The sequence below is a fragment of the Myxocyprinus asiaticus genome, chromosome 33, assembly GCF_019703515.2.
Source record: "Myxocyprinus asiaticus isolate MX2 ecotype Aquarium Trade chromosome 33, UBuf_Myxa_2, whole genome shotgun sequence".
Lineage (NCBI taxonomy): Eukaryota > Metazoa > Chordata > Actinopteri > Cypriniformes > Catostomidae > Myxocyprinus > Myxocyprinus asiaticus.
In genome coordinates, this window is record NC_059376.1 from 1,705,672 (window position 1) to 1,720,005 (window position 14,334).

Consider the following 14,334-nt stretch of genomic DNA (forward strand, 5'->3'; position numbering starts at 1 on the left):
AAAATGACAAGACCACATGCCTAAAATCTTGATGTAGCCTATCATTCATTTTACCCAAGAATTTTACTGCATTAATCATTCTAAAGAACAGCATGGTAACATGGCTTAAAAGTTTGTGGGTAAACCCAGAATGTTAGGGTATTTTGACTAATTGAAACATTTGTCATGAGCCTGTTTGTTTATATATTTAAAAAATAAAATAAAAATTTGTACTCAAATTTGGTTAATGTTTGGTTGTCTTTAAAAAATTGCATGTTCGCAAATATTAAAACAGCAAATTATGTTTTATATGTGTACAGGGGACATTTAAGGTATAATACAGTTGCCCCCCTACAAGCACACCCAGCCCCACCCTGGCCCTCCCAGTCAAAATGGTCTAGAACGATAATAAACTTTGCCCCCAAAGTAAGCCTAATTATTGACAAGGCAACAAGTTTAAGCAAGAAAAGTACATGAGACCGCAGTTACATGACATGGACATACTTATCGATATATTTGTGGATCTGGTGGAACTAGAGGATTTGCAGCACCTACATCCTCTCATGCTTTCATTAACAATTTTGGACTGATGTGTGATGCACTTCAGGAACTTACTGAGTTGTCAGTTGAACTCCAAAAAAGAAAATGCACAATAATTGATGCACACAAATCAGTTCCATGACAGATCAGAGTGTTTGATGCTATGTCAGATCAGCCTGGGCGACACACAGTAACAAGCCAAAGAGCAATAAAAGAAAACTCCTACCAAGGTTTCATGTTGAATGTAAGAAATTCCAGTGACAGAATGATTGATCAGAAGGAATTTTTCAAGACTATTGCAAGGAATGTAGAGAAGTGTTTATTGTGTGAAGGTGGATGAGCATTAGACATAATGGTGTACAGCAAGATAATTAAGGAGTCAAAAGTACTCCACCCCCAGTCCTGGCCTGAAAACACAGGGGAGACTATATTTTAGAGTGAAGTTGAGATGAGTCCCTTTGCAAGCATTTTTGGATTAACAGAGTCAAGTTGTATTGCGAGCTTACAGGGAGAACAAGGAAAGTAATGGACAACAGGTCTTGAATGAACTGAACAAACTATTCAGGTCCGTGAATTTAATACCCATCTCTAATGTGGAATGTGAACAAGGCTACTCTCAGATTAACTTGATATGTACACTACCGGTCAAAAGTTTTGAAACACTTACTCATTCTTTATTATAATTTTTTTCACATTTTAGAATAATAGTAAAGTCATCAAAACTATGGAATAACATAAATGGAACTATGGGAATTATGATGTGACTAAACAAAATCCAAAATAAATCAAAACTGTGTTATATTTTAGCATCTTCAAAGTAGTCACCCTTTGCCTAGAATTTGCAGACATGTACTCTTGACATTTTCTCAACCAACTTCTTGAGGTATCACCCTGGGATGCGTTTTAAACAGTATTGAAGGAGTTCCCATCTATGTTGGGCACTTATTGGCTGCTTTTCTTTATTATATGGTCCAAGTCATCAATTTCAAAAACTTTTTGTTTTTATTAAATTTTAGTTTTATAATGAAATAAATTTATAAGGTGGCAGAAAACTAATTTCAAACATTTAAGCATACGCCTTCAGATCAAAAGATTTTCAAGATCATGAGAAACATTTCAGTCAAGTGTTTCAAAACGTTTGACTGGTAGTGTACGTCGAGCCACACCTCGCTTCACATAAAGACAATTTCTAGAATGCTCTTTCTGAACCTTGCTGGATCACCATTGTGCAAATTCAAACCAGAGCCTTATGTTAGATCTTGGATTGCTAAAGGTAACGGAGATGCCACAACACATGCATGAAAGTGTGCAGTAGGGTAGAGGATGACAAAAAAGGATTTAAGAAGTTGTGGGCTCTTCTTGGATATTTGGCTTGGTGAGTGATTTTTTTTCTTTCCCAGTGGCAAATTAAATGTGTAAAATGGATGGTAATAGTTGTAATTCATAACAATAATATTTGTAGCTACACAATACTGTAACAATAATATTTTAAGCATGTCCATTGGCCCGTAGTAGCTAATACAGTTGACAGAATGATTTGAGGTGTCAGTCAGAGGAGCTTGTTCACATGCTTTATTTGGGGTCCGTGCACTGCATAGAATTACAATGCTCTTTGCAGTTGGCTAAAACACAGCTATGGGTCCGCATTTAGTGACATCAAAGCTGAGATCGTATGGTCAGCATTGGTAACCATGCCTCTTAATCTAAAGTGTTTTTGATCCGGCACTTACTCATTTACAATTAAGCACTGACTATGGTAAAACAATGGATTCTGCCAACTACTGTTACAACTGTAATCAAAAAATTACAATAGGAAAGCCATAGTTAACTTTCATAAGGGTTAATAAAATATTTAATATACACTAATAAAACTATAAAACTGTATTTTATATAACTAAATCAAAATATAATAATAAACATCAGCAATTAACATCTTAGTTACAAATGTAACCTTGTGGGGGGCCTGGGTAGCTCAGCGAGTAAAGACGCTGACTACCACCCCTGGAGTTCGCAAGTTTGAATCCCAGGACGTGCTGAGTGACTCCAGCCAGGTCTCCTAAGCAACCAAATTGGCCCGGTTGCTAGGGAGGGTAGAGTCACATGGTGTAACCACCTCGTGGTCACTATAATATGTTTCACTCACGATGGGGCACGTTGACTTGTGCGTGGATGCTGCGGTGGATGGCATGAAGCCTCCACATGCGCTATGTCTCCGCAGTAACGCGCTCAACAAGCCACATGATAAGATATGTAGGTTGACGGTCTCAGACACGGAGGCAACTGAGATTCGTCCTCCATCACCCAGATTGAGATCGAGTCACTACGCCACCATGAGGACTTAGAGTGCATTGGGAACCAAAGGCGGACCAAACCAGTGCTCACTAGCTGACAGGGTAGTGAAATATTGAAATAAACTCCCCTTCATATTGACAAATATGAAGGGAGAGGGTAAAAAAAACAAGCTTTCAAACCTGGCAAAACATTAACAACAATATCACTAGCCCGTTAGGATAGAGAATACAATTAAAATAAGCTCCTCTTCCCATTCAAAATGGGGGGAGAGAGAGAGAGTGCCAAGGTTATATGACCTGGCAACAACATTTCAAGCAATGACACTACCCAAGCAGGGTAGGGAAACACTGACATATTAACCCGCCTTTGCAGCTAAAATCTGGGAAGACAGGGAGGAAACTTCAAAGTTATAGAACCTGGCAAAGTTGTTTGGGGATGCCCAGCCTGCAGCATACAGATGTCTTCTAGATACACCCCTTTTTTCCAAGCCCGGGAAGAAGCCATGCTCCTGACAGAATGGGTCTTTATACCCATGGGGCACCGCATGCCTTCCAAATTGTAAGCAAGCGCAATGTCATCGCCAACCCAATGAGAAAGTCTTTGCTTGGAGACAGCCAAACCTTTTGTGTGGCCTCCGAAGCAGACAAAGAGCTGATCTGCCAAACTGGATTGACTCATTCAGTCAAAGTAAGAAAGCAGTGCCTTCACAGACAAAGCATGTGCAACTTTCCCAAATACCTCCCAAATCCTCTGAACTGTCTGTGAATGAGTCTTCACACCCCCCCGTCTGACTTCCTGACATGAACAAGTCTGCCCCGCATTTCAGGTGACCGGGGACTTGCATCGCACATATTTACAGAGAACAGGACATGTCAGAGCCAACATGGGGCACAAACGCACTCCCCCTTGTATGCCACAACCCCGGTGCTCTCCGTACGGATCAAAGCTTGAAAGCCCTACATGTCTAATTATTGTGCAACATGATTTGCACACCTGTCCAGGTGCAGAAAGGTGATGACCACCGCACAGGGAACCTCAACCCAAGTTGGACACGTCTGTCTATTTGTCATTAATCTTACAGTTCATATAAAATCTTTGTTTTAAACACTGACCCTTAACACTTGCTTAGTTTAATAATTTTAGTGGTAGCTCAGCGGTTAAGGCTCTGGGTTACTGATCAGAAGGTCGGGGGTTCAAGCCCCAGCACCGCCAAGATGCCACTGTTGGGCCCTTGAGCAAGGCCCTTGACCCTATCTGCTCCAGGGGTGCTGTATCATGGCTGACCATACACTCTGACCCCGGCCTAGCTGGGATATGTGAAAAAGAAGAATTTCACTGTATATGTGCAAATGTATAATGTGATAAATAAAGAAAATTATTAAATTATTAATGATGATAGCCAGAGGGGAACTGGCCCCCACAGTGAGTATGGTTTCTCCCAAGGTTATTTTTCTCCATTAACCAACATCTTATGGAGTTTTGTGTTCCTTACCACAGTCGCCTTCGGCTTGCTCACTAGGGTTAGAAATACAATAATTATTTAATTACTTATTTTTAAACACAATTCACAATTGTATTTTATCAAATTACACAATGATGACTCTAAGACATTATAGATTTTACAGTTTTATCTTCTGTTAATGCCTGATCTTCTGTAAAGCTGCTTTGAAATGATGTGTGTTGTGAAAGGCGCTATACAAATAAAAATTACTTGTCCACCAAATTTGTGGGCATGTCTCACAAAGAGACTTAAGCAACTGTGTTGCCACATATGAAGAACTACTTTTGCGTTGAACCAGTACTGGAGACGTCTCATGTGTAATATACCCAGAGGGTGTTAGCAGCAATGGCGGCCATCAACCCCAGCATCCGCTGGAATTCTCGCAACGGCAAGGCTACTCACGGCTTGAATATCATTTGATTTCCCTAAGAGCAGCCAATCGCTGAGGTGGTTAAAAAAAGGACACTGCTCAGTGCACGACTGTATTCAGTGTCCAGCTGGAGACCCCTTGAAGACTGAGCGTAATGAGCCAACAGACATAGGGGCTCTTCTCAGACAGTACAAGCAGTGAAAAGATGAAAATTGTGTTATCATTCCTGGCATACAACAGCAGGTAGAGCAAGAAAATCATTTCAGGGACATGAAAGTTTCCTCAAGAAAGCCTGTAGGATACTGTTCCGTAGGCTTTAGTCCCCGTTTCAAGGCCCACAGACCATCAGCAATGATATGAACTCATAGTAATAAAGGGACAGAGAATAGTTGTTTCCAAATAATTTCACGATGAGTACATTGCCATTCTTCACAGAGGTCACCCAGGCCTTGACACAACAAAGCACAAGGCATCATGTTCTGGCCTTCACTCACCAGAAACGTTGAAAAAGTGTTATGTCTCAGTGTGCAACATTATGAAACCTCATCAGCAAAAAGACCCAATTCCAGATCTACCATGGTCAAACATCGCTACAGACATCTTTGAGTGGAATGGTCAACACTACTTTGTACTAGCTGACTCATATTCTGGATGGTTTAAGATTGATCTACTTTGTTATCAGTCCTCCAGCACCATGATCACAAAACTTAAAAGGCACTTCTCCATCAATGTGAGTCTGCATAAAGTCATTCCAGACAATGGTACCCAGTTTTCAAGCCATTGGTTCACACTTTGCTGCTGCATGGGATTTTACCCACATCACCTATAGACCTAGGTATCCACAAACCAATGGACTAGATAAGAGAGCGGTTCACAGTGCAAAACATCTAATAGAAATGTCCAAAAGAGATGGATCAGATGTGTTTCAAAACCTGCTCAATCTCAGAAACATTCCATGTGACCAAACACTGGGTTCGTCAGCAGAAAGAATAATTTCCAAGCAGACTCACACAACACTGCAAATCAGCAAGACACACTACTACAAATCCAGCGAACCACTTTGTCCACTCTTACAAGGTGAAGTAGTGAGGCTTGCAACTTCTAAAGGCCATGATCGAATGGGACTTGTAAAACAACTCAATAACAAACCAAGATCATATCTCATCTGGTCAGATAGAAAGGAGTACAGATTAAACGTCAGACATATCCTACCTGTCTCAGAGCCACCACAACTGTTCGAGCACAGCAGTAGGTCTTGCCCTTTCTTCCAGAACACCTCTGTGGAATCCAAACACAAACTGCCCCCTCTGAATTAAGCCATAGAGAAATTAATTTCCCCATAGACAGAAACTAATCCAATCACTGAACATTCAACAAAAACACCTCCCAAAACTCCATATGTTACCAGAGCAGGTGGCATTTGCAAACAAACCCCTAAGTATATGGAATGAAAAAAGAGAGAAAACGTTCTCAACATTTTGTAACAACATTTTGTAAATTACTGAACAGTTTTTTTCATTGTCAAATGTTAATGTTGTAACTAATGTTTAAAATGAAAGTTAACAAATTAAATTGACCGGTTAAAACACAGCCTGAGTTGTTTCTCTTACAGTTAAAGACTTTATTAATTTTAAAGCACAATGTGATGATGTTGACATTAAGCAATAACTGTCACAGCTGGAGGTTGTTCTCTGAGCCTATCAGGATAAGTGTAATAACATGCCAGCTGTGCATGTGCAATAGCTTGCAAGTGCTGTTTATACAGGTGTCCATATAAGTGCTGCATCATAATAAGTAAAGATGTTTTTTGTCTAAGAGCCTTTGCCTTACTGCTTATCATTCAACAAAAACCTTATGAACATGTTATCCAGCATGATTTGAGAATGATCCAAAAAGCATCTTGTGTGCTTCAACTGAAACAAGGAAATTTGACTGTCTGTACAAAAGAGTTAACAAGCTCAGTGTCACAAATCTGCTTGCATTTGATTAGTGACCAATTGTTTTTAAATATGATATATATATATATATATATATATATATATATAAGTTTTCAATTTGATTCTGAAGCCCAAATGTATATACTGTATAAATTCTGTCCTGCATATCAATATGTAGGTAGAACAAAAGTACTATGACCACAAGAAAAAGCTTTCCATTTTATTGTTTCATGCATATCACCTCATCTTTGATGTCTAACCACAAAAATATAATCCACTAATTTATTCTGGAGTGTTTTAGTGAGGAGACAGGAAATCCATTCATCATTTTATGTGTTGTCAGATGTATGGATCTAGCCCTCAGCTAGTCATGTTTGTAGATTAGAGCTGGTGAGTGCAACTCAAGATGAAGAGAGTTTTAATTGGCCGAGACTGATTGAGGACTTGCTGAAGCGGCTAAGAGATGACTGGAATTAGACTGGGGATTCAGTGAATGCTGTCGTGCTGTCAGTGCTGAAGGTCAGATTCTCTCATTCTCCCTATTAGCCTGTCTCACGCCTCTATGCTGATTGCAACAAAACATCCAATTATCTTCCTGCTGGAATCACTTCAGTCTGGGCAAAATCTTTCATTAGAACTGTATCACAATTCTAACAAAGTCCTCATTGAGAAAACAAACATATGATTATGTAACAAGTTTGCTGTTAAAGCTGCACTACAAAACTTTGGGCTCCCTATCGACATATGTGGTTAAAACCAAAAATGCAAGCAATTTTCGGCACTGCTCTTCTGCTCGGATGAACCTCATGGTTTAAAGTAACCTGGACTTTGCTGGTATTCACTCAGAGATTTCCACCAGAATAGCCGGAGTCATGACGTGCATTTTAAATATATTATGTTATTCAATGAAACATTTATAACTGAGATATTTGATTTTAAGATGGTAAACAACACTCTTATTTACATATTTTCATATGATTATTCAAGTGTTTTATCAACCTCACAGTAATGTTTGTATTGTACTACACATATTGTAACGTGGGTGTCTTGGAGAGGAAGAGTGGAGATGCAGGAGTAAATACTTCAAATTCTTTAATAGCAGTCGTTGGAGTAGAACAAACACTGGAGTGGAACAAACAACAGGCTCAACAATAGTAATTGCTGGAGTGGAACTAACACTTAACACCAAAAACTAAGCACAATGTAACACTTCTTAAACTCAACATAACACTTCAAGGACTGACAAAGACTTAATAAAACTAGAGGGTTTTTATACACTGAGAAACAAACGAGGGCAGATAGAAGATAGAAGGCAGATGCAGATGATGATGAACCAGTAGAAGCGATTAGGGCAGTGAATCCTGGGAAATGGAGTCCGGGGGGAAAACTTCAAAATAAGAGTCCTTGAAGAAGAATGAAGGAGACAGACTCTGTTTAGGAGGTGAATATGACTGATATAAGTAGTGAAAGACACTAAAATGAATTATTTTTAAATTACAGTCTACAGCCTCAGTGGACAAAGCAAGTGAACCATAAAACTACAAAAGTAGTTCCATGCACTGCAAACAATAAAAATGTAAACGAAAAAGAGGATGCAATAATTATGGGAATGATATATACTTTATTAAACATTTACATATTATGCAGAAATATACAATAAAACAATTACAATAATAAATATAATTAATAAGTAAAGTTATAATAGTCAAGTCATTTTTATTTGTATAGCGCTTTTCACAACACATCGTTTCAAAGCAGCTTTACAGAAAATCATGTACTAACAGAAAATGAAAACTGTCATATCTATAAAGTCTTAGAGTCATCATTGTGTAGTTTGATTAAATATAATTGTAAATTGTGTATAAAAATAAATAATTAAATGTAAAATAGTTTTTAGAACCCCAGTGAGCACGCCGAAGGCGACTGTGGCAAGGAACACAAAACTCCATAAGATGTTGGTTAATGGAGAAAAATAACCTTGGGAGAAACCAGACTCACTGTGGGGGCCAGTTCCCCTCTGGCTAACATCATGAATACAATGCCAATATTACTTATATATATATAGTGCAATTCATGGTTTAAAATTATTAAACTAAGTAAGTGTTAAGGGTCAGTGTTTAAAACAAAGATTTTGTATGAACTATAAGATTAATGACAAATGGACAGACGTGTCCAACTTGGGGGCCAGTTCCCCTCTGGCTAACCAGCATGAATATAATGCCAATATTAGTTATGTATGTGCAGTGCAGGTCAAGTAAGTGTTAAGGCCAATATTTATACAAAGATTTTGTATGAACTGTAAGATTAATGACTAATGTCTTAGAAGTCCATCCTGGATTAACTGCAGAAGTTCACATTGATGCATTGTCCTTTGTTAGTTGGCCGATGAAGACTTTTGTTGGCAAATAATTGAAAGTCTATATATTTCATTTTAAGAGTTTAGTCCATCATAAAGACCAATGTGATGCAGGCAGAGATCAGTGAGGTGCATCGCAGTTCAACCAGCAGGCCATTTCGGTGAGGTCTATCCTAAGACCAAGGTTCAGGCAGTGGCATATGAAGTATCCCATGTCTTATGGTTGGAATTGGCATCAGTTCATCTCATGAAGTCCATTGTAATAGACTGAAGTGATGTCTGGCTGGCACTGGCTGCGTTTAATTGTCATCACTCAGAGACACATAACAGTGGAGTCCGACACCAAGCAGGAATGGAGGTGGATCTGGCTAGATCTGGTAACCTCGGGATATGAATCCCGAAGTTGAGACAGGGAAACAAATTGAATAATATTAGCATAGATGCCATTAAATGTTTTGCAGAGTTATAGAGCAATATAAATGTTTCTGGTTCCGGCAGACCTAACTAAAGAAGCCCAATTGTGAGTTGATGGATAAATTAGGTGTATGCCTGGCTAAATAGATGAGTCTTTAGTCTAGACATAAACTGAGTGAGTGTGTCTGCATCCCGAACAGTGTCAGAGAGACTATTCCATAGTTTAGGAGCTAAATAGGAAAATGATGAGGTCCTTTTGTGGATTTTGATTTTCTAGGATCTATTAACTAATTGAACATGATGGAATATAGCGTGGTAGAAGGTCACTTAAGTACTGCGGATCTAGACCATTCAAAGCTTTATATGTAGTTATCAGAATTTTAAAATTAATACGTAATTTAACAGGTAGCCAATGTAATGATGATAAAATGGTGCTAATATTATCATATTTCTTGGTTCTAGTCAGCACTCTGGCTGCTGCATTTTGAACCAACTGAAGCTTATTTATTGAACTTGCAGGACATCCTCCCAGTAATATACCCAATATACCATGAATGCATGAATTCGGCATCAGCAACATAGAGCATGTGTCGTAACTTAGCAATATTTCTGAGGTGGAAGAATGCTGTTCTATAAACATTGGAAATTAGATTTTTAAAGGACAGATTGGAATCAAATATAACACATACGTTTTTCGCTGTAGAAGATGATGGAACAGTGCATCTATCAAGTGTCAAATTATATTTTAGCATCTTATTTTTAGAGGTTTTTGGTCAAACAATTAGTACCTCTGTTTTGTCGGAATTGAGTAGAAGGAAATTTCTAGCCATCCAATCTTTGATTTCATTGATACACTCTGCTAATTTGGAAAATTGTGAAATTTCGTTGGGTTTCGGAGAAATATAAAGTTGGGTATCGTTGGCATAACAGTGGATATTTATTCCATGTTTCCTGATAATATCTCCCAGGGGAAGCATACTGTATATAAGGAGAAAAGCAGTGGCCCTAAAACTGATCCCTGTGGCACTCCATACTTAACTTTTGTTTGATTTGACAATTCATTGTTTACACAGACAAAGTGGTAGCTGTCTGCTAAATAGGACTTAAACCATGCTAATGCAAGTCCACAAATGCCAACATAATTTTCAAGTCTATTCAAGAGAATGTTGTGATCAATGGTGCCGAAGGCAGCACTAAGATCTAAAAGCACTAGAAGAAAAATGCAGCCGCGGTCAAATGATAAAAGCAAAACATTTGTAACTCTGATAAGTGCAGTCTCTGTACTGTGATGGGGACTAAATCTTGAGTGAAATTGTTCATATATACTATTTCTCTGTAGAAATGAACAGTTGGGAGGACACTACCTTTTCTAGTATTTTCAATATAAACGGGAGATTTGAAATTGGTCTATAATTAGCCAATTTTCCAGGATCAAGCTGTGGCTTCTTAATAAGCAGTTTCTGTAACAAAGTTCTTAGTTTTTGTGACAAGGGAGGAAGCGGGAGACGGCAAGAACCAACTCAAAAGGGCTTTATTTCCCACAGCTTCACAGTAAATATATATATTCCACTATTCAATGGGCACACTCAAATTAATGCTTTTCAGCAACACAAATCGCACTTGGGAACACACTGCTCCGTGCAGTTCTCTCTCTCCCCCCTCTGTGGACTGGGCCATCTTTTATCTCCTTTTATCGCACATAGAAACAGTAATTAGTAACAATTCATCTCAGGTGGATGTCCTTACCGCTTTCTCTCTCCCCAGACAGGTGCTCGACCACGGCCTCACCTCCACATACCCCCACCACCCATCTCAGGCCGGGGGAACCGTCCTACTGCCTACTTTTATCAATTTGGGGTCGCACCTGTTCATACCCCAAGTGGAACCCCAGATACCGTACCTCCACCCATACAATTGCACACTTCTTCGGGTTTGCCGTGAGTCCTGCTCGTCGCAGCGACCTAAGAACGGCCCCAGATGCTGCATGTGCTGCTGCCAATTATTACTGTAAATAATGATATCATCCAAATAAGCATACGTAGCATGCGGTCTGAGAACTCGGTCAATAAGATGCTGAAATGTTGCCGGGGCCCCAAACAAACCGAACAGAAGGGTCACAAATTGGTGTAATCCAAACGGTGTGGAGAAGGACGTTTTCTCACGGGATATCGCCATTAAGGGGATCTGCCAATATCCCTTTGTCAAATCCATTGTCAAATAAAAGCGAGCCGAGCCCAACCGATCGAGCAGTTCGACAATACGAGGCATTGGATATGCGTCAAATTTCGACACCACGTTGACTTCTCTATAATCCATACAGAACCTGAACGAGCAATCACTCTTAGGTACCAAAACTACTGGGCTGGCCCAATCACTGTGGGATTCTTCTATTACTCCCATACTGAGCATGGCCTTTAATTCTTCCTGTACTACCCGTTTCTTGTGTTCGGGTAAGCGGTAGGGCCGGCTACGTACCACTACCCCGGGGGTTGTCTTGATGTGGTGTTCTATGAGGTTAGTGCGGCCGGGGGAGGCAAGAACACGTCAGAGAATTTTTTTGCAATCTGGCAACCTCCGTACATTGTGACGGACTTATGCCCATATAATAATTCTAATGGGGGAAACCCCTGTGGAGGACCTCTCACACTGCAAATAACAAGGGTTTGAGCCACCTATCCCAATTCTGTGCATCTTCGTGCATGAACTTACGAATCATATTTTTTTAAAGGTTTTATTAAATCGTTTGACCAAGCCATCTGTTTGTGGATGGTATATGCTTGTCCGAATAGATTTAATACCTAATAATTCATACAGCTCGCGTAGTGTACGTGACATGAAAGTAGTCAGTGAGGATTTCTTACAGAATCCCCACTTGGGAGATTATTCTGAAGAGTGCCTCCGCAACACTACGTGCTGAGATGTTGCGAAGAGGCACTGCTTCTGGGTATCACATTGCGTAGTCCACCAGAACCAACACAAAGCGATGCCCACATGCTGACCATTCTAATGGCCCGACGAGGCCCATGCCAACTCTGTCAAAGGGAACCTTGGTCAATGGAAGAGGGTTCAATGACGCTTTTGGAGTGGCTGGTGGATTCACTAGTTGACATTCGCGGCATGTCACACACCATCAGCTAACATACTCGCAAATGCTTGGCCATGAGATGGCTTAGTGTTTTCCCCTGTCACAAGTGACCTGCTATCGAACTATGATGAGCCGCCTGGAACAACATTTCCCAACGGCTCCTTGGTACTAATAACTGGGTTGTATCTTCTTTTGTCTGAGCGTCCTGCATCACTCAATAGAACCGATCACTTATGAGAAATACGGATATGTGAGTGCAATGCATGGCTGAAGGCACTGACCATCAATTACTTTCACTTGGTCAAATGCGTGCTTAAGAGTCTCATCTCACATCTGCTCCAGAAGAAAATCCCCTAAGGGTTGGCTCTGCCTCCCTCATCAGCGCATTGCTCACCCCACACCATCCCACAGGACCCATCCACACACAACCCTTTTAACAATTCAGGGAAATCCGGCCAATTAGTACCCAAAATTAGTGGATTGGTGAGGCGGGAACTAACCACAGCCTCAATGTTATGCTTTTGACCCTGAAATAGAATAGTGACGGTCACAGCAGGATAATTATAAATATACCCGTGCACACACCTCACCTTCACCCGATTATTTGTATTCAATGCCCCATTTTGAACCAAGCACTGATGAATAGATGTTTGGTTACAACCTGAATCCACCAAGGCTTGGTATGTACCCCCCAATACTCATGGGTATTTGGTACATTCCAGCTTGATTGGGGGTGGCCCGTGGAGTGTCAGGGCATTGTTCGCAGATGTGATCCGGATCCCCACAACTCCAACAGACCGGCCCGAACCTCACGCCCACACCGGTGGCAGCAGCTTCCCCCACCTGAGAGGAAGAATGTGTAGAGCTGGGGGAGAGAGAGAGACAGGAAGGTTAATACACCCCCAAGGTCAGAAGGAAGGAGAGGAAGGGGTGGGGAGGGGGAGGGATCACAAAGAGAGAGAGAGTGGGGCACGCCGGCACCCAGGTATGCCGCTAAATGGTCCTCTGCCAACTGTACTGCTTCATCCAGTGACACCGGGCGGTGGAACTGGACCCACTCTGCTGATCCTTTTGGTAGTCGGAAGATTAATTGATCCAGCACCACGAGATCGATCGGTCAGTACCCACTGCCGGCAGGCATCAAAGAGCTGTTGAGCAAAGGCAAACGGGCAGCCGACTTCCTCAGCATCAAGGTGGAACTGCTGGTGGTACTCCTCTGGACTGCGGCCGACCCGCTGCAAGATGGCTTTCTTTAGCTCGGGATACCTCAGGAGGTTGTCAACCGAGAGCTGTTAGGCCTCCCTGGTCAACAGTGGTAAGAGGTGGATTGCCCATTGTGCCCGCGGCCATTCCAGGGCTTGGGCCCTGCGCTTGAAGAGCTCCAGAAAGGCCTCCAGATCGTCTTGCGCCCCCATGTTCGTGAGCAACACATGGGGGTTCGCTGCTGCCAGGGTCGTGGCATGCGCCCCCTCCTGAGGCACCAATCTATGTGAATGTTGAAGTCACCAACAATTAAAGCTCTATCCAAAGTAACTACTATATCTGATAGAAAATTAGCAAATTCACCAAGGAAATCAGAATACGGCCTGGGTGATCTATATAATGTAGCAAGCGTAAAAGATGACATCTGACGGTGTCACATTAAGCATTATTAGTTCAAAAGACTTTAACTTATATCCTGTCCTCTGAGTAACACCAAAAACTTCACTGTAAATTACAGCAACACCTCCTCCTCGACCCTTCAGGTGAGGCTCATGTTTATAACAATAACCTGGGGGAGTGGATTCATTGAAGCTAATATATTCATCCTGTTTAAGCCAGGTTTCAGTCAAACAGAGCGCATCCAAACGATGATTTGTA